General features: G+C 37.4%; 1 protein-coding gene across 1 annotated transcript in view; it reads left to right on the top strand.

The window, feature by feature from the left end:
• Positions 1-309: 309 nt before the first annotated feature.
• Positions 310-22,005, top strand: part of lrfn5a (leucine rich repeat and fibronectin type III domain containing 5a) — a 167,545-nt gene continuing 145,849 nt past the window's right edge. The window contains exon 1 of the mRNA XM_077573115.1: positions 310-1,241. The gene's annotated coding sequence lies outside the window, so the exon portion shown is untranslated. The remainder of the gene's footprint in view (positions 1,242-22,005) is intronic.

The following is a 22,005-nucleotide window of genomic DNA, read 5'->3' as shown; positions in this document are numbered from 1 at the left end:
AATATAGTAATCACTTATAATAATTAATGAATACATTTAGAATCCAATACATGTGTACAATAAATATATTTCCAAGTGATCTGTCTAGACTTACTTTCTATAGTAACCAATTTCATTGGTTGTTTGGCTAACCAATAATCTTTACCTACTAGATTGGTACTTTTTGTTTTTTAACCAATCTATTTTTAGAGTGTAGCCAAACTTTTAAAATTTGATTTTCGTTTTCAACGTTCCATCAAATGTCTTATTTTGAAGACGCACAGGAAGTGAATTTTACTGAATGCCGTAGATTGACGGCTGTTACCCAATGCGCTGACTGGATTAACTGCTCGAGAAGCGATCACCGCGGAGCGAGGAACAGACGAGTACTGTTATTAAATTGTCTGTGGCTGGGGAAACCTTAACCCGAACTTTATTTTAACCTTTATTAGCACGAAACATTTTTTTCTCCACGTTATTTTATTTTAATTGTCCCCCCCACTACCGGTATATAGTGGAGACACACACATGCAGTATTGAATTGAGCAGTATTGAGATCCCAGCGAGGATGAGCGAGAAAAGGAGAGAGCGGTTTGCGACTGGAAAGAGAATTAAAATGTGTTGTTGAAAAGGTTGCACATTTTAGATCCTTCGGCTCACCATAGGACGTATCTTTTTATTATCTTAGCTACACAACTGAGCTGCTTTTGGAATGCGTTTTGTTTGGGATATCGGAGGAGAGTAGAGGAATTCTTGGCGGGTCACCTGCGCGAGGATTGCGACCGGTGGGGGGGTGGGGCAGAAAACAGGCACTGGTGGGACGGAGTGGAAGAGGCGAGGCGAAAGGGAGGAGAGGGGCGACGGCTCAAGCGGCTCCGTGTCAACTTCTCACGGATGGGATTCTCACGGATTCTTTGTTAACCTTGCGGATGGAGGGATGAAACACGGAGAACAAAACGGGGAGAGAGCGCAAAAGAGACGAAGGCGAGAAGAAGGACGCCGTCGACCGCTGCGTGAATACAGAATGGACGCACCCCTCTGGAAGACTCAAGTCTAAACCGACACGGGATTTACGTTCACCTCAAGGGATATTCACTCATTTCCACCTGCACATACATTAATGGCCCTTATTGTTTCATTTGGAACCTACATTGTGGAGTTACGACTGTGACTGAATTGTGACGATGGGATTTGAAGAGATCACCGAGCACTGACGCTTGGACATCGAAGGAAGCCAATAAAGGCTGCATACACGAAAGGAGGTAAAGTTTGCTTTTTTATATCTTATTTCACTATGCACTTCCATGCGTCTGTACAAGGATGCCATCACCCTCATCATGTATTCATTGAGTGATGGAATGGTTGTGGCTCTTGGGGTTGAAGTAGACTTCCTTCTGCTATGTTGAATGTGCACCATGGAACGAGGTACGACACCGGGGTCGGGTGGTTACTGACTGTGGAAGATGAGTACATTCCAAGGTCACAGTATAGCTCCAGTGCAAGTTATACAGGTGCAGAGTGCGTGTGCGCGCAGTAACGTGATTGTGAGTGCGTAATCCTTGGCCGGATGTCAGTGCGCTCAGGCTAAATTCCACTAGCTGCCTGCGGTGAGCAAACTACGCGCGCGTGCAAGAGTCGTGTACGTGTGTGACTCAAATGCACTACCGTGTGCACGGATGATACTTAGAGCCAAGGTCTGCTCAGACAATCCCTCAGAAAATAAGACAAAACCCGCACCTTATGTCGTGCGTCACATTTTTGCACCTGCCTCCAACCAGAGAGGGGGGGGGCAAAGACTGCTTGTGTGTCGGAGTACATGTTGTGGAACAGAAAAGGTTCGCGGTATAGTGGAGCAAAAATGGGAACCCGTATGAACAGCACCGACAGCAAAATACAGTATGTTCATAAAAAATTCAAGTGTTTCAAGTGAACATTCATTTTCGGCGTTTTGCGCGTGTATATGTGAAGTGCACTTCTCACTTGTGTTAAAAAATCTCACTCACACACACACGCACGCACACACGCACGCACGCACGCACGCACGCACGCACGCACGCACGCACACACACACACACACACACACACACACACACACACACACACACACACACACACACACACATATTCCCAACAAAGATAACTCAAGTGAATGTAAAAAGCTATTTTAAATGGTGATTTTATTTATTAAGCGAGTGCCTATGCAAAGCTACCTAACCCGTATAAAAAAGGTTCTTGCCCCATCACCCTATAACATTTTCTTTTTTCTTTCTTTCTTTATTTTCTTTTATTTATTTATTTTTAAATTCTGGAGAGCTCAATATTGTTCATTCGGTAATTTTACCGATTTGACATGTCATCATCATTGCTCTCTCTCTTTTTTTTAATATATATATATTTTTTTAATTAATTTTTATTTTGTATATGGGTGAGAATGTGTATTTGTGAGTGTGTATTCATTAGTTCACCTAAAACCTATTAAAAAATCCCATACCATTCACCTAAACCGAACACTTCAGAACCCAGCCAGAGGCGTGAGGCCGTCAGGAGACCCGAGAAAGGACCAGAGAAAAGAAAGGAAAGTGAAATCCAGCACCGACCAGACACCACCCACCGGGCCACCAACCAGAGTCCTTCACCAACCCCAGGAACATCCAAATCCCAACAAATCAGGGAGACCTCAAGAGACCAAAGGAGAGACTGAGGAAAGGAAGGAAGGACAGACGAAGCAGAGTGAGATCCACAGACACCAGCCTCCACCGATTCAACGACCAGAAGAAGAAGCAGATTGTGTCTGAGTTTCGATAGATACTGGTGTGGTGGATCTGGCATGCATGAAAACCTCCACCAAAGAGGGGAGCCGTTGACCCCTGCCAGGCCACGGCAGCGCCAAGGGACAACCCCCGGGCCCCGCTACCCATAACATTTTCTAGTAAAGACCAGAATTCATGGTGCTATCAAGTCTCAGCAAGTCGTCCAGGTCTTGAAGTAACAAAGCAGCCATAGGCAGAGACCATCGCACTACCATCACCATGTTGACTGTTGGTTTGATGTTCTTTCTGTGAAATGCTGTATTACATTTACGCAAGATGTACGAGACATACACCTTACAAAAAAGTAAGACACGCCTTTATGTCCTTTTTGGTTAGCAGTGGATTTTACAACTCTCCATGCATGTAATTTTTGCCCAATCTCGACCTTGTTGTGAGGTTCAGTTCTTTTGGTGTTGTCCTGGTTTCCTTTTTGACCTTCTGGTTTAGTGGTTGCTGTGCTGTAGGATAATTCCTGTAGGCCTTCGATTCGCCACTGTTTTGTGCTTTCTCAATTTGTGGTAAATGGCTCGAACCGTGATTTGCTGGAGTCCTAAACTATAGGAATGACTTTGTCACCCTTTCCACGCTGATAGATGTCAATTACTTTGTTTGCCATCTGTTTTTGAGTTTCTTTGGATTGTGTCATTGTGTCACAGCTTTTTGAGGTGTTTTTTGCTTGATTTTGGCAGACAGGTTCTATTTAAGTGACTTTAGGGAATAGGTCTGGAGGTAATCGGGCTCGGGTGTGGTCAGTGAACATGAATTCCTAAGAAATGTGGTTAGCGACGGTTAATTCATGATTTAACATAAGTGTGGTAAGTACTTTGCAGAGGTACTGTAAATTAGAATATTAGAATATTAAAATGATCTTTTGAAAAATCATCCCTCTCCCACCGAATCGTATGCCTCTTTTTCTTTAAACCACGTAATTCTTGTAAACATCAACATACATTTTTTAAAATGTGAAAACACAACAAATTAACTAGCAAATTAAAAATAAGGGCATTACCTTAACACACAATACACTTGCATATTTAAACACTGTGATCTTAGATTTAAAAAAAAAAAAATAATAATTATCATCTGAATATATCCACTTTTTAAATTGTTATTTGTTATTGTTACTTTGCTGTTACTCGTGAGTCCAGGCAAATTGATAAAGGTAATACATATATGAACACAAACCACTCATAATGGTGCTGATGTGCCATGGATAAGAACAGATTATGTAAATGATCTCTGCACGAGAACGAGAGAGTGGCTGAGCACGTGAAGAAATGGTGATCTTTACTCTATTTCTGATTGCTTTAAGTGTCCAATTTACACGTGCAAAGAGTAGTTTGCGTTTCCATTAGCTTCACGATAAATGGACTTGGACTGCAGTTTTTACTAAACAATAAAACAGGAATAAAGAGGTTTATTGTAAATGTTTGCCCATTTTCATCTACGTTTGTGTAATTAGCTGTACCACTGTTTGGCTGCCGCTCCAATCAGTATGCTTATCCGTCTATCTAGTTGATAAACACTTGTGAAGTATAGCCGTGGTTGTTAGCAGAAGCTACAGAGAATATTTTTTAAAGCTCTAACATGATTTTGCTGTGTATTTATGGTTTGAACTATGAATATAATGATGGTCAATCACTCAGGATCTGTTCTCTGTATGCAGCAGACCTTATTCCTTTATTGTACACCATATCTCTCATATTTCTCTAGCATGCCCACGCCCTACCTCAGGAAAGGCAAACATGTGTTGACTGCTATCAGGTCTATAGTACAAGGAAGTAGAGGCTGTTAAGACACTTCTTTATTGGGGCAGGGGGATTTTTATTACAGCGCCTTCCTTCTTGCCCTCTGTTTATCTCAGCTTTCAGCAGCAGCTTTCCTTCACTCTCTCTTTAACTATCTGACAGAGGCTCGCAGGATCCTGCAGAGTGGATGGTGGAGCTCTAATTCAATTTATTCGACTGCTGAGAGACAGAGAGCTGAATAAACTCAACCAGAGAGAAGAGAGGGTATCGATGTGAGCAAGAAAATTGGTGACCATGAAAGTTAGCTCAAATTTACAAGCGAACTTGACTATCATTTTGACTTCTGAATTGATTTTAAGGATGCAAATTCATATGAGGTATTCAATTGTAAACTAGACAAATATACTCCACACACATGCTATATCTGAACATGGGTGTTGAATATGGCAACATCAATATTTTGATGATATTTCACATGAGTAGTTTCAAACGTCGAGACACACATTGTTACAATTAACTTTTTGTTTTAATACACAATAAACAGTCTAGAGTATATGCACGTCATTGCCTAACTAGTACTTTCCCTTGAGCTAATGATCTGTTGTTTAATCACAGTGCCCGTAAATAGATTGCCTGTCTTCATCCAGGCAGGATTAATCTAGATGTGCTTAGTGGCTGTTGTTAAATTCACTTAAATTCACCTAACAATAGCGCTTTCTTGGCAAATGTTGGCACGAATGTAGCATCTAAAATGACCAATACTTACATACCGTAAATATACCTGTTGTTTATAAAGAATTTCTTTCACAAATCCACCAAGAGTTAAAAACGATTTAAAAAAAGCCAGGCCACATCTCTAATGGGTCAATTAGATTAACAGTGAAGAGCGTGTCCAGTAAGGTGGATAGGAGGTGTTACAGGTAAATAGGTAGTGCAGCCATAACAACACAACAGCAACATGCAAGAAATATAAACAACAGTAGCTTTAAATCTCCTGCATTTGTTTACTCACTACATTTTAGAATGGCACATTTCTTTTTCTTCCTATTGCATTGCAAATAAACAATGTAATAACTCCACTCTGCACTAACTTCATACATTCTAATTCGTATCAATCCTGAGTTATGCTCTCAAAGTATATAAACTATTTCATACTTTGTGATATATTACAGGCAGCTCTATTCGACTTTCATGAAGCAGATTTTTTAAAAAAAAATTATGAACGCTAACGCATATGCTATCAATACAGAACATGCATCCTCAATTTTGGGGTTTTTTGGGCTATCCATAAACATGGAACGCGCCAACACTCTTACTAGTTTTAACATCACCTACTCCTACCTATTTTTCATATCTGTGGTAATGACAGTAAAGCCATGTGGTTCCCAGAATGCATTTCATAATGCTATGCATTGAATTATTGAAGTTATAAGGACGTTAATGGTTGTCATATGTGTGTTGTGTTACCCGTGGTTTGTTGAACGTGTGTCTTATTTAACTGTCACTTTTATTGTTGATTTATGTTTCACTTGTCTACCACAACCTTGCTTGTAGAAGCCAAAAATAATTATTATTAGTCATTGATTTATTGATTGACAGACCTATTGAATGATTAACTGATACATATGCATAATGAAGGAATCAATGTTTTGGTATTTTACTCCAGCTCAAATTGGTTTGAACCCCTAAATTGGTTGGTTAGATTTAGAATAGAATAGTAGTAGTAGTACAGTTTAATTGTCATTTGTACAGGTTAAACATCAGGTTAAAAACAAGTATATTGGAATTCTTGGGCATGCCCCTGAGTAAGGTAACATAAATAAATTAGACAGTGCAATTTCTACAGAAATTGTGTGGGAATGCTAAAAAGCTGAATGCTAAAATTTAAATGCATGTGCTTAAATAATTTCAGTGAAATTATAATTAATTTCCTGATATGATAGTCAGTTGGTATTGAACCATCAAATGTATAGTGTGGTCCAAGCGGGGTTTGAACCGAGGTTCTCCGTGGTGGTAGGTAACTGCTCTGAGCACTGAGCTGACTTGACTTGTTCAAATTCATGGCTAATGGCATATTTATTTTTGAAAAGTGTCATCTGATGCTGAAAGCTAACATGCATTTAATCATTTCAGTGAAATTATAATCCATTTCCTAATCTGATAATCAGTTAGTATACATGTATATCACTCAGCATAATGGCCATGGATACTGTATATTTGCAATGTATAGTTAGGGGTGTGATTCAAACCTGCAACCTCCTGGTTACTGGACAATGCACTTAACCAACTGCGCTACTGAGCAGTATGAGCAACAGGTGGTAATGATGATAAATTGTTATGTATGGAAATGGGCGTGAAAAGTGGAACATAGAAAAATACCAATGTCTGTCCCATTGAAAATAAAGTTTGTATTAAACATTAAATTGTGCCAATACAGTAAAAAATGTGAAATCAAACAATATTTATTAGGCAAGTTGAAACTTGAACGGTGTAAATTGGAAGTATAATGTGAAAGTTGTTACATGGCAAAAAAAGTGTGGAGAATAAAAATCACAATGACATATGTTCAGCATTCCCACAACTAGTAAAAGGAAAAAAGTGCACATTAACAAGCATGAAAATCACTCACCGTTTTGAAACCCAAATTGGTGACCGACAAGAATCGTGCTGATCCCATGAGAAAGGTGCAAGACAAAGTACTACATTATCAAATGGCTCAGTGTATGTGCAGGTGTAAATCTTTTGATTTTAGTGTTTATACCATTATAAAGAACTGTAAGTGTCTGTGCAAGAGAAAGCTTTTCTTTCACCAATGTCTTTCGCCACTAACCTGACAGCGGCTGGGAAAAAACTGTTATGGAGGCGGGCCCCGTGAGCACTGATGCTCTCGGGCCTGTGGTTTCTCAGGTTGTAGCCTGAGTCCACCCACTTGAACAGAGCATGGTCTGGGTGCTGGAGGTACCTGAGGATGCTCCATACCTTTCCCCTGCTGCGCTGTTTGTCGATAGAGGGGAGGTCAGAGCCGATGATCTCGACGACCCGCTGTAGCTTCTTCCTCTCAGCTAGTGTGGTGTTCCCGTACCACACTGTTATGCTGCTGGCCTCTGTAGGCCCGGGTGAGGTGCTGATGTTAAAGCCCGGCCTTCTTCAACAGCCTGATCAAGTAGTTAAAATACTGTATTTTTTTGTGACTACAGTCCTGGAACTTTTCAAAACTCAATGAAATGTTTTCCATATTTTCCATCCAACAACTTCCTGCATACATTTCTGGCCTTTTTGATTAAGTGTAATTATAAGATTAAGTATTCAAACTGCATTTTGAGCTGACAATATTCACAAGATTCTAAATTCAAGATGGCTGTATTTAAGCTTTTAAAACTCAAGCACTTTTCTTGATGCTATAAAAATAATGTGATTCGTGCTTGAGGCTCCAAACTGAGCTCTAGGTCTGAAGTGAGGATAGAATAGCTGCACTCTAGTGCTAATTCCATAATTTCCCTCGACTGCAGAAATGAGGGGACACCGATTCCGGTTGTGGTTTTCTCTGTGGATCCACTTGCAAACACATAGCTACACTTAGAATGTGGCAGCGATCACACTATTCAGCAGCGGCTTCAAGTAAGCATTACTCTGGTTAAGCCTAGTACACACATAAGGATATTTCAAATCTTAAAAGATTTTTTATCTTTGTCAGACCCCACACATAAAGATTGAAAAATCGGGCATTTAACAGTTTTGGTCGTATTGTGTGTGGGGTGCCCTGGTAATCTCATCACACCTCCCAAGTGTTTGTGTGTGTGTACCAGGATTAAATAGTTGGATGATTAAATTTAACTAATTTGCTCCCAAAAGCGTATAGATATGTTTTATTTTAAAAGTTTTAAGTGTCTCAAAGACATATATATATATACGTTTTTTATGTAAAAAAAAAAAAAAAAGAAGAAAAAAAGTATGCTACAACATACACAAGGCTTTGATGCAGCCTCTGAACTGCAAAGAACGGTTGAAGCAATGGTAGTAATTACAAAAACGCCCAGCAGGTGGCAGCAGAGTATAAAAGATCAACCAGGGCCATGTTGAAAAAAAAAGCTAATTTACCCATAGTTCTAAACAGATTCGTGAATAATGATGACACTTGGCTATATTCTAATGCTAATTGCTGCAAAACAGAAACAGAAAGAAATATACATTTTTTCCTGATGAAAGAAGAGACTCTAATCTTTCTTTTGGTGGACTCCATATTTTTATAGCAATAGAACACAATATTTTGTGGGCCTTGCAAAATCAGTGAAAATCCAGCAGAGAGTGAAGGGGTTTGCTTCAGCGAAAATGGCTGCGAGTGAATGAGTTGATTAACTTGGTGAAAACACTGTACATAAAAGTAACTCTAGATAGTTATGCAGCCCCACCTATATGGATTTTTGAAGCTGATGCTGATCACGATATTTGGCAGAGTAAAATTCTGATAAGTGATTAACTCTTTGACTGCCAGACGTTTTCAGAAAAGGGATACTGTCAGTGCCAGCCGATTTAAGCATTTTGACTGATCTTTCAAGGTCCACAGAAAATTTGTGTTTGGACTATGGAAACACTCATACTACCAAATGAAAGATTGAACTCTCATCTTTCATCAGAAAAAAAAAGTTTGTTTTACCTTATTCCGTTTTTCAGTAATCAACAATAGAAAATGGTTAGTTTCACCCAAATGCTCTGTTTTGAAACAAAAAATGGAGAAATCAAGCTTTTTGTGAAACGATATTATTTCATGCACTCTCACCTTTTTTTTCCATCAATGATGCCACAAACACCTAAACAGTGCTTTACTTCTGTAAAACACTACCACCAACAATGAAAAAGTGTTTTTTTGATAGCAAAATACGTTTATTTACATTCAACAGTGTAACAATTTGACAAAACAATTTGGCAAACTATTTACAAATGTGTGCAACCGTGGTACTATTTACAATTGTGTGGATGTTTCAAATACAGTTTTTCTTTTTGTAACACTCGCCTGCGTGCAAGTGGACGCAGCAGGATTTGCACAACAGATTCGTTTTACTGCGATGGCCCCTTAGCGTGCAGACGCTACACTTTCTTGCTGTCTTTTTTTCTCGGGGAATAGCTAAAGTATATACTGCAATGTGTGTTTGGCCATGTTGCTATCAAGTCTACTCTCAGGATCATGATACGGTGACGTTACGGTGGTGTTACGTCTGGCTTCCTCATTGTCCTTCAGTTCCTATACCAGGTGGTTGATCCATCTTATCCGCTCCATTCATGGTGGCATCGTAGTCCATAACCAGTGTCTTCTCCGTGATCAGACTGTACCCACTCCTCCGATGAATACTCTTCGTCGTCCGATTGAACGTCCGCCTGAGCAGAAGTGCTCGGTTGTGCTCCGCGTTTTCCGGCGTTAGCATCGCTAACCGGTGAGGCTTTATGACGTGATCATAGCCGCCGCGTCAACGCTTCCAACTTCGGCGTCAACCTCGGAGTCACCATCATCATCATCGTCGTCATCAATGTGCTCTTTAGCATTGGTCGATGCTTTTCGTCTTTGAAAAAAATGCTTAAGCGTGAGCTGCTTGCAACCGGTCGCCATTATGGCTTCCTCAGCCATTGTCCCCTCAACACTCTAGCTCCACCTCACGTCTTCTATTGACGCCTACCCAATCTTGTCCAAAGAGAGTTATCGCTGCCATCTAGGGGCCAACAATAGGTATTATACTAACTAGATCTGCTTGATACTTTCAGCACAGCTGGCCAAGGCTTTCCTCCACCCGTTTCGCCCCAAAAAAACTTGGTGAACGTCTTTTAACGTCTTTGGCGCTCCTCCGTAGGATTTTACTAAACGTTATTTAACGTTTTTGGCAGTCAAAGAGTTAATCGACCAATTAAAATATTTTTTAAGTTGCTTTACACATACAGCAAACACACCTTTAACATGTGGGTGAATCGTTGATGAAAAGCCAGTGTGTTAACTGGGATGAATTGGTTGGTGACAGGTGTGTCGGTTGAGTCAGGACTCTCCCTGTAAATATAACGGTTTATGCCAAGGACAAGAAGGTCGTCTGTGTTGATGTTTTTGCAGCAGATGAGGGACTGCACACTGAAAAGATTAAATGCTACGTTTAATTAAGTGGCCTGGATTCAGTAAATCGGAGATCAGTGGTGGTCTTTGCCAAAACTAGCTACATTTAGCCTAGCTTGTTAGCTCATACCATCTGTTCACACAGATTGAGCCCACAAAGCAACTGCAAGCTATGCTATATTGTTTTGTTTGCTGCTATGCTGCCAAACTTCTTTAAAAGATCTTTGAGTCAAATGAGGAGTCGTGTTATACAACTCCACATTTTATGAAACATTAAGTCTTTGTTTTGGATCGAGTTAGGTTGTTTGTAAGGATTTTTTTAAATTGAAGCTTTTGATATACAGACATCATTGTCTTATAGATAACATGCTGTTTGAGAAGTAAGTTGAATTGAATTTACTGCTTCAATTCACCACTTGTATCCTAAATATTTGCTCACGTGTCAAAGCAAAAAAATAAATAAATGATAACTTGTGTCTCGAAAAACTTGTATGTCACCTCACTCATATCTCAAGGTGCCGCTTTACTTGGCCCAAAAAGCTGATTCTGCTCTATGAGTTTTGAACTGATTTTTAAAATACAGAGTCAAGTGTGATAAGCCAATTAATTGCATGTCATTGTCATTTATAGTTTTTAATGTAATTTTCTATAACCAGAAATGAATTTGAATGCTTTTAACTTCATACATACACAGGTTTAGTCCATTGACCCTGACAAAAAACAACAACAACAACAACAGGAACTAAAATAACGGAATACAGTTGATGCAACATTGTAGCATGCTTCTAATGAAATGCAATAAAGCTGGTTATACTGGCTTTTTAATTAAAGTTGTAGTGCACTGGCTTGAAAAGGTCAGATTTAATTAGGATCCCTGATCATTTCATGATTTAACGACAGTTTGATCTGAATTTTCTATCATAGCAAATAGTTTTAAAGCCGTTCAAATTGCTAAGTAATTATTAACTCTTTCATTCTCTCAAACAGACAAATGTGGTAGTTTTCACTGAAAGCTTGCAAATCAGTGTATTCAGCAAGTGAGTTTAGATGATGCAGTTTGGAAATAATATTGCCGACAGGATGTGACCTGTGGTCAAACCTTAACTAATTGAAATATGTTACTCAAAGAGTACAAATATTTCCACATAAATTTGCCATTTATGCATTGAAGCTGCTCTATGTAACAATTTGCCCAAAAATATCTTTACAGTAGCCTTCTTATTGGATTATTTATGACTGTAACATATTCTAATTAGTAGATTAAAACCTTAGCTGTTCACAATGGGTACTCCTGCAAGCCTCTGGATGCGGATGTGACGTCGTGCACATTGCGTAGAAGGGTGTGTGCAGTTTCCTTCTTAAGCCACAGGTGGCAGTAGCGATTCAAAATTACATTTTCTGTGTTAAGTAGTTTTAAACTGACAGTGTGTAATATTTTGCACCATCCGGTGGTGAACTAATAAGTCATTAAATTTAAAAAGCCACTATTAATTTCAATAATATGCAAAAAAAATTGTTCTATCAACGTACATTTAAAAAAAATATATATATATAACCGTTGGTCTAGTAATCACAAATCATATTACATGGCTGGAGCCTCACCTTACAAGATCTTTATCTTCCTGCTATGGATGCCCAGAGGATAACTTGGTGAATGTAGTTAGCCCAGGTGGTGCTTGCATCTAGCATCAATCATGAGTCCCATGATTCGGGCTTTCATCGCTTGTCAACTTCTGCTTTGCTCTCGCAAACTTTTACTAGCTTTTTTTTTTTTTTTACTAGCTTCTCTCGCTAGCCGCTCCTGTTACTCACTCCAGCCTATGGCTCTAACTAACTCCCATTATGTGTGTGTCCTTGGAGGCTGCTAGTCCACTTAAATGAGCAGTCAATTTGACTGTCAGGATGTCTTGATTCCTGCCACCCAGCTGACTCACACATCCACACAAAAACACTCTTGCATATCCTGAACGCACACACAATAACATGAGAGACATACAGACAGGAGATAAATTTGAAATAAATAAATAAGTGAATAAAAACAAATTTAAAAATCTATTTTTTATTTTCTTTACTTGCAATACTTGCCCAACCTTTATTTATCTTGAACTTGTTTTCACATCATTCATCCATCACGCGATGGAATAAATTATACAAAATGTTGCTTCATTTCAAAATAATGGGAATACAGGTGTGACGAAAGAGAATGTATTGCGGCATTCCTGTGTGTGCTCGCAAGATTATTCACGGAGGTGTACTTACACTTTAAAGTCCAACCTTACGCCAGCTTAATCTTATTAGCGATTTAATCTTCTAACCTTACTGCATTGATGCACTGCAGCATTTAGAGTGGGGATGGGCAATTTAATTGCTGGAGGGGTCCACAATTATTGATTGGTGCTACTCGGGGGCCACATAAGACCATGTACTTCCTACCACATGTATGAATTATTATTATTTTTTAATTAGAGATGTAATGATCATGAACATCATGATCCAATAATTGGGAGGAGGTTGATGAGATGATAATATATATATATATATATATATATATATATATATATATATATATACCTGTATATATATACAGTATATATATATATATATATATATAAAGCTCAACATACTGCATTAAAAAAAATGAAAGAAAAAAAGAAAACCCTTAATAACATAAGCCATGATAACAGTAGTGACAAATAAAAAGGCCTTACCACTCATTTTATTGTCGTGCCCCTATTGAATCAGCGGCTCAAAGTATCATGGTCTATGTAGTTCACAATGCTGTGCTTGGCTGAAGCGGGCGTAAAGATATGTTGTTGTTTTTTTTACGGAGATGTTGACAAATATTTGCTGGTATGACAGATTTATGGGGGTGAAAACCGATGCAGATAACCGGTTTGTCCATGTGAGCAATAATCAGACCAGCATGTAAATGTTTCATCTATACAATGCTAATTAGCTGTGGTCCTAATTACTGTATACATATAGTTCAAATAATACAGATAACGTTAACCTCAGTGTACATAAACAATTTACAGACTTGCTTGCTAATGCACGCACACATTGTGAATCAAATCAATTTGTGGAGAAACTCAAACGTTACATTCTCCATCTGGCGATTAGCGTGGGTTTTTAACGTAGGTGGCCAAAACATGTCTAATTAAAATGAAATCACACAAATAAACTAACCACCAGAGGGCGATGGAAGTGGAACGAAATACAACCTGGTCTTTTTTTTAACAGATGTGCTGCTTTTAACTCATTCACTCCCAGCCATTTTCACTGAAGCAATCCCCTCCGCTTCGGGCTGTTTTACTGAACTTTGACTGATTTTGCGAGGCCCGCAGAATATTGTGTTACCTACCAAAAGAAAGATTAGAGTCTCTTCGTCCATCAGGAAGAATATAGTTAAGTTTCGTCATTATTCACAAATCTGTTTAAAATTGTAGAAAAATAACTTTTTGCAACATGGCCCTAGTTGGTCTCTTATACTCTGCTGCCACCTGCTGGCCGTTTTTGTAATAACTACCATTGCTTCAAGCATTCTCTTCAGTTCAGAGGCTGCATCAAAGCCTTTTGTATGTGCTAGCATAAAAAAAAAATATATATATTTTTGGGAGCATGGTAATATTTAAAATGAAACATATTTCTACGTTTTTGGGAGCAAATGCGTTAATATCGTGGTGAATTTTAATAATGGGATGTCACGATATCGTTACCTCCCGGTTCCAAATATGGACAAAATATGTGCAAAATACGTGCTCTTAATATATTTAATTTTTCATAATACACTTTTGAACCCCTTCGGACCCATAGATGATTGCAATGGACATGACATATTTGCGTGTCTAAACCAATAAAAACGCATAACTTGGATGATGTCATCACTTCTGGTTCATGATTAGATCCTAGCTAACCAATCACAATCACAAGTTAATTTGCATTATGTTCATGTTAAATATGTTACATAAAAGCTTGGTAAGTTTACAACACGTTAAAGCCATACTATCCCGGCGTCCACTATAACAACTAAAAACTTGACATAACCCCAAACATGGTTTTCCATGTTGTTCTTATTTGGGGAAAGAGTCAATATCAGAAAAAATAAAATAAAAAAATTCCCAACAGAAAACAACGCGGGTCTGAAGGGGTTCATGCATGTATTAAAAGAAAAGATCCACTACCCTAACTCAACAACAAAGGGTTTGAAGCAAACAACAAAATAGCCACATACTGTGATCTTTTTTTCTCTCAGTGCAAAGGGGGAACTCTCCTCCAGAAAAATTACCTTTTAAGGATGGCACAAAACTGATAAACAGCAAACCAACATTAAGTGCAAGAACTCATTTTGTGCATTTTTTTTTTTACAAAGATAAACTCAATATTAGAATGTTATTGAGGTGTAATTTGTCCTGCATATGATTTCAAATCCGCAAAAAAATATTCTACCTTACTCATGTTATAGCATGTAAAAGCAACTACGCTATGTCTGCCATCTAGTGGTGAATGGTGATATAATTTAAAACTACAGTCAAGGTATATTTGCAGTTTGGCACCCGTAAATTTGTATATTCATGGTTTTAGAGCTTATAGTAAACTTTTGCATACAATAACAATTCTGAATGCAAGGTTTGCATTGATCAAACGGTCAAAAGAGGGAAATTTAAATCATTCAAACCCAAAAACGTTACTCTGTCCTTCATTCCCAAAAACATATTTATTGTTTTTTTTAATGTTTTTTTTTCTTTTTTACGCTAGAGCATACAGAAGGCTTTGATAAAGCTTCTGACATGAAGAGGTGGCTTAAAGCAATGGTAGTTATTACAAAAACGGCCAGCAGGTGGCAGCAGAGTACAGACGCTCCCCTACTTACGAACATTCGAGTTACGAACAACGGTACATACGAACATGTCTGCGCGCATGCGCGCATGTCAAAAAATGTTCGGAAAGAGATGCTGCAAGCTAGATTTTGGATTGCGCACCTTTTTCCGAGTACTGTAGTGCTTCTTTCCGCCGCTAATACCGACGCTTGGCGCTGTGAGAGCTCACCCAGCATTGGAGGCTCAGCAACGTGTCGAGGAGGAGGAAGAAGAAGAAACGCCTGTCGCTCATAGATAAAGCCATCGCACTCTTCGAGCAGCAAGACCCAAATATTGAACGTTGCACAAAGGTTGCAAATCAATTGAATGATGCCATACAGTGCTACCGCATCATTTATGATGAAAAAAGAAGAAAACTGTGCAATCGTCGTTAGATCGCTTCTTTCGGCCAGTTTCTAGTAAATCCTCCAAGGAAGATACTCATCAACCCTCATCTTCTTCTCCTCGACCCTCAACTTCTTCCTACATTGAAGTTACGGAGGAGGAAGTAACTTTTGAAGCCCATTCCAGCGACGACGAAGAACCTCTCATGATATAAAATCCTCCTCTTCCTCCTCCTCCTCCTCCATCAAATCCTTAAGCATCGAGTACATCTTCCAAAAGTAAGTTAAACTTCATTTTATTTATCTTATTACGTACATGTACATACTGTGTGTGTCTCTCGCTCTCTCTCTCTAACATACGTAGTACAGTACTGTACGTATTCTCTTTAAACATAAATTATAATACAAAATATAGCACTGAAGCAACTTACGAACAAATTCACCTTACGAACGACCGCTCGGAACGTAACTCGTTCGTAAGTTGGGGAGCGTCTGTATAAGAGATCAGCCAGGGCCATGTTGCAACAAGCTTTTTACCAGTGTTTTCAACAGGTTGAATCAACAATCAATTAAAAAAACGGCAACATTATTATAATGTAAACAAACATTCAAAAGAATTTTAATGTTCTAAAAACTTTGATTGCTCTTGAATTCCTCTTTTCTGTCGGATGCTGATTTCAATTTGTGTCGTTAGCTTTTGATCTGTGTCCAATAAAACAAATGGTACCAACATCCTCAAAAGCACATAGTCAGATCTTTTTTTTTAAATTTTTTATAAATGTTGGACTATTACTCTTGATGGAAATCTCAGATGATAAGATGAGCAACGCCATATTTTTATTGTGCCATCTAGTGAGTCAACATGACACTTTTAATAGCAGCCCAGGGGCTTTATGTTGCTGGCTCTTTGCCAGGTGGTGGCTTTACTGTGTGCAGGTATATTGTACCGTCCAGTGAGTCACAGCCTGTGACCCATTTGAGCTTTGCTGCTCACATGACCCCATTATGACTGCGCAGTAAAACAAATCTAATGTTCCTGCAGCGCTTTTCTTTAGCCATCTCAGGTGATGCCGAGCTTACAGACAAAAAAGCCAGTCGGCCTAAATCCGCATCAGAACACCAAGTGCAGCTGTGTCATTGTGTGTGTGAGATAGTGGGTAGGTGTGTGTGTGTGCTCATAATGGATGTGTCATATATGGCACAAAAGCTCTCGCAAAACCACACACAGTACGTGTTGAGAGGCTGTAAGCTTGTTAGCGAGGCTTTGGCTCACAGGAAGTATCTGATTGTGCTGACAATATCCAGGCAGCACTTTGCTGTGTGTGTAGGAAGGAGACGGTGTGCAAATGGCGGTCGGAGCATCTGTGAACATGACCTCCAACACAAATGAGAGAAGGTTAATGAAGGATTGAAAAAAAAAAAAAGTTTCATTTTCTTTTTGTTTGTACACAGAACTACAATTGTTCAGCTCAGAAGTCAAAGTAAATATGGTGGAGCTGCATGCAACAGAAGTGAAGTCAGCCCCAGGTGTAAATTAGGGATAGACCAGTTATCGGCACCGATATTCAGCATTTTGACGAATATCGACATCGGCCTTCCTATCTAATCTGATCATTTAAAACTGTGCTAACTTCAGGAAATTATTTAAGTATGAATTATTTATAAGGGATGCTGCTGACCCTTGGTACTTGTTTGCAATTAAAACCAAGATAAGTGAAAATGTAACATTTCAAATATTTAAACATTTTGAAAAATTGTATTTACAGTAGAAAATAATGGGGAGCTTTTTATTGATGACCCTGGGAGACCAGCTCCCTGAACTTTTTGTTAAAATTTACATACAAAGGTGTATATTGTCTAAAATTAAAACAAACAAAAAAACATTTTGAAATGTGAAAAGTTGTTCAAAAAACATGTTTTAAGACATTTCAACAACAATACTAATTGTTAATATTTGTAGTTTGCATAATTTTTACCTTTAGTGGAAGTGAATATTGGCTCCAAATATCATTTATCGGCCTCCTTGACTACTAATAATTGGTATCGACCCTGAAAAAAAAAAAAGTCTATTTCGAGTGTAAATTCTTTTAAATTCAGATTTAAAACTTCACTCTTTTTTTTAACCATACATTTGTGTAAGGTTTTCTAATCATTTTTTTAATCATGATTTTTCTTTTAGTAATTTTAGAAACATATTTTTATTTACTTTTAAAATAATTTAAATGTTTTTAAAGTTTTCTGTTAATGTGTTTAAATGTTGTAATTGGATGTTCTTTTGGTAATTCTGAATGTCAACTGTTTTTAGGTATTGTGTCTTTGCTTTGCCTTGCTTAAAGATTTGTGGATACTGCTCAGCTCAGGTTTGCAGGACCTAAAGGTTTGCATTTTTATGTAATCTGGATCTTGATTTTTCATTTTAAGCATGTTTGTATATTTTTTTCTCCGTTGATTATAAGGAATATCCCGGTAAAGTGTTGTGGATTTCTCTATGTGCAAATACCTGGAATAATAATAATAATAATACCAGGAACAATATAGTGGTCCAACAAGTGTGCTAGCAAAAAAAGCTACTCTTGAAATTGAATGCAATCAATTAGCATGGTATCAACTCTTTTAATTGTTAAAATGTAACTAAGGATAGACTTATTATTGGCGCCGATATTCAGCATTTTGACGAATATCGGCATCGGCCATTTTGAAGAATCATATGGTCGATAATAGATCCATTTTTTTTAAGTGTTAACTTCAGGGAACTAATTTAAATTTTTATATTTTTTTATTTTTTATTTTTTTTAAATTCGGAGATGCTGCTGAACCTGGGAACTCTGTGCACCTTCTGTTTTTGTTTGAAGTAAAAACTCAGATAAGTACAAATTTAAGACTTCAGATATTTTGAAATTTTGGAATATTTTATCTACTGTAGATAACAATTGCTTAAGCTTTTATTTAACTTTTGAAAACATATTACTGCCCCTGGGAGATCCCGGAACTTTTTGTTCGATTTTTAAACAAAGATGTCTATTGACTAAGATTTAGTTTTTTTAACTCTGATATTTTACAAACCCTAAAACTTGCTCAGTAAACATATGCTTTAAAATAAAAATAAAAATAGAAAGAGCTGAGTTTGTATTTTTTTCAAAATATTTGATGCCAATATTTTCCCCTTTAGTTAAAATGAATATTGGCTCCAAATATCGGTTATCGGCATCCTTGACTACTAATAATCGTTATCGGCCCGGAAAAAAACATACATCTCTATCTCTAATTAAAACCTTTTCTTGCAATAGAGATGTCTTAGCTTTTTGACATCATGTCGATTAGCATCCAATCCAGGTGGGTGGCAAATTCAGCTTCAGGGTTGAAGCGGACGGCTTTTTTGGGCCTAAACCTTGCGATGCTGCTGCTGGGACGATCTGCCACCAATGGAATTAATGACTGTCGGTCTGTTGCTATGACAACAGCGCTTACTCGATGATCATTTGATGTTATTGTCAAGGCTCTGTTGGTAAATAATATATCGGACAGGAATGTTATTTATTCATTAAAAGAATGAGAGGTGCTTTTTTTCTGAACGTAATGTGAGTGTCTAAGAAGTGTGACGAGCATGCCCTGACGTTGAATCCCCTGAATCGTCTTTGATGCCGCATGAAAACGTTACCCTTGCCATTAGAGAAAAAGACGTGAAAGTATGTTTGTGCATGCTTGTGTTCATTATGTTGTGATTGTAGGGCCATCTGGGCAGGCTAGCTAATATGCATATTTGGCGTTAACCGTGATGAATGTTCATGACAAAGGTCTAAACGAGTATGAATATTCATTTTGCCTCGAGGAAAAAGACTGACAGAGAGTGTGGTATTACAATCAGCAGAACAGAGATTTGCTGAACCTTTGGTGTGACGCTCGAGAACACTTGTGGGCCCCCTGATATGCTCGGTGAACTCCATATGTACTGTTTGGGGATTATTACATCCATACTAGATTTCAGTGGATTGTATTATAGTTGACACAGCATGTACACATGGAGACTGAAACAATTAGCATTCATATTAGAACAATATCATTTACTGTAATGATTAACCTCAAAATAATCAACTCACAAATAAAGTAGGATCAACAAGTGACAGTGACAATGTTAATTCAAAGAATTAGCTGTCATTTGACATATCAATCACACCGACTGATTTTTGTTTTGGCACTGTAGAATTATATGCAAATGATAATTGTTATATAGACTGTGCAGGGGACCCAAGTAATTGATATGGGCCAACTTTCATCACCATGTTATTGTGTAATTGATTGATCATTCAGCCACAAAACATATCAGTTCATCTGTGGTGATTACTACGGAAGCGTATTGCATTAACTTAAAATAAACAAACAAATTGACTAATTCTAGGGGAGCTTTGTTTTTTTTGTGTATTTTTTTTTTCTGAATTTTGTTTGCCTGTTTAAAAAAAGATATATTTATACATTCATTTATAACGAACCCATCTTTCGAAACGTGCTATCCGTGTCGTTTTCGGTTGTGGATACAGAGACCACACTAATCCATTATTTATGCTAAACTAATTAAACTAAAAACTTTAAAATGTAATGAATTGATGGACTTTAACTGCCTTAAAATAATGTATAAAGCCCACTATGAAATTTTACCAATCAATATACAAATCAAATGTAAAAAAAGTAAGTGCAAATTAAGAGGAGCAGACATTTTTCCCAAACCTAAATATATAACAAAACAAAAAGAACTATGTATTTCAACTCAAGGTGTCAGTTTGTAAAATAATCTGGATTGTAAAACAAAATCTTCACAGTCAATCTCTATTTTAAAAAAATTATAAAAGCATAATTACTGGAAATATACATATAGCACAAGGACATGCTGTTGAATTATTTTATAGAATTGTTACATTGAAAGCTTCTTGACCGCTCGCTGTCATTCATTTTGTGTAGATTTTTTTGGGTGTGTGTTGAACAGGGGCAGATATAACAAGTTTACTTCTTTCTGTCCCCTTTCATTTCTTTTATTTTAAAGAGTGAAATATTTATTTATTTATTGAAAAAACGGGAAAAAATCTTCAGAAAAACAGGAGGAAATATTCCTCAAGAAAAACAGATTTTTTTTTTAAACAGGGAAAGAAATATAAAAAAAAGAGAAAAAAACAACAGAGCACCAGCTTCTGTTTTTCTGAGTATTTATTTATTTTTACTTCTGAACTCCAAGTGACTTGTTGTCGACTCGCTAATGGCGGACACTTTCCCGTATGCAATATGCTTCCGTAGAAACATAACTGTTAGCTTACTAAAATCATGCCGATCAATGTTTGTGTACTTACATGCTCCATGAAATGATATACTTATCTTACATTAGAATGATAGTAAACAGTAAAAAAAAAGAAAAAGAAAAAAAATGCATAAAACCTTACCAATACTGTGTGTTACTCATTACGGTAACATGCCTTACCTTAACTGAGCCAGTAAGTCGTATAGTTGAAGGTTTGTTGGAGTCACTTGGAGTTCAGAGGTAAAATTAATAAATAAATAAATAAATTAATTAATTAAAACTTTTTTTTTTTTAATACCAACTCCCCCACCCCCGTTTTTCTTAACAAAAAAAATCTGTTTTTCTGAATAATTGTTCCTCCTTTTATGAAATTGCAGTAGTAGTAGTAATAGGAGAAGATTACAATTATTATTGATTTTTCTTTTTTTGTGGTCAGTGCAGTTGAATTGGAGTCAATTATTTTTGAATTTGTGATATTTGACAAATAGTGGGTTTACACTGTATAGTGAGAATTCATAAAACATAGAACTCCAGAAGCAGAAAATAAATACAACAAATTAAAGAAATAAATTTACAAATATCTTGACAAATTGTAAATAAGATTATCCTGAAGTACTGGAGTAGTGTTTCCCAATCAGAGTTCTGCATAACCCTAGGGGTTACAGTACATGATTACATTGCAGACATACGTGTACGTGGAAACGTTTAATAATGCATTTCCCAGATGAAAACCAGTGGGATGACTGAGGAAAAATCTCAAGTGGTGTGTTAACTCAAGAGTCTCTTTACTGCAAAGGTCAGATGACTGATGAAAACAAAGTAAAACTGCTATACTTAGTCTGAATAATTCTTGTCAATTGTTTTGTCACTGATATTTAGTTGTTTTTTTTGTT

This window comes from Vanacampus margaritifer, chromosome 1 (assembly GCF_051991255.1).
Source record: "Vanacampus margaritifer isolate UIUO_Vmar chromosome 1, RoL_Vmar_1.0, whole genome shotgun sequence".
Classification (NCBI taxonomy): Eukaryota; Metazoa; Chordata; class Actinopteri; order Syngnathiformes; family Syngnathidae; genus Vanacampus; species Vanacampus margaritifer.
Note: the sequence above shows the minus strand (reverse complement) of the source record. Positions and strands in the feature narration are given on the sequence as shown.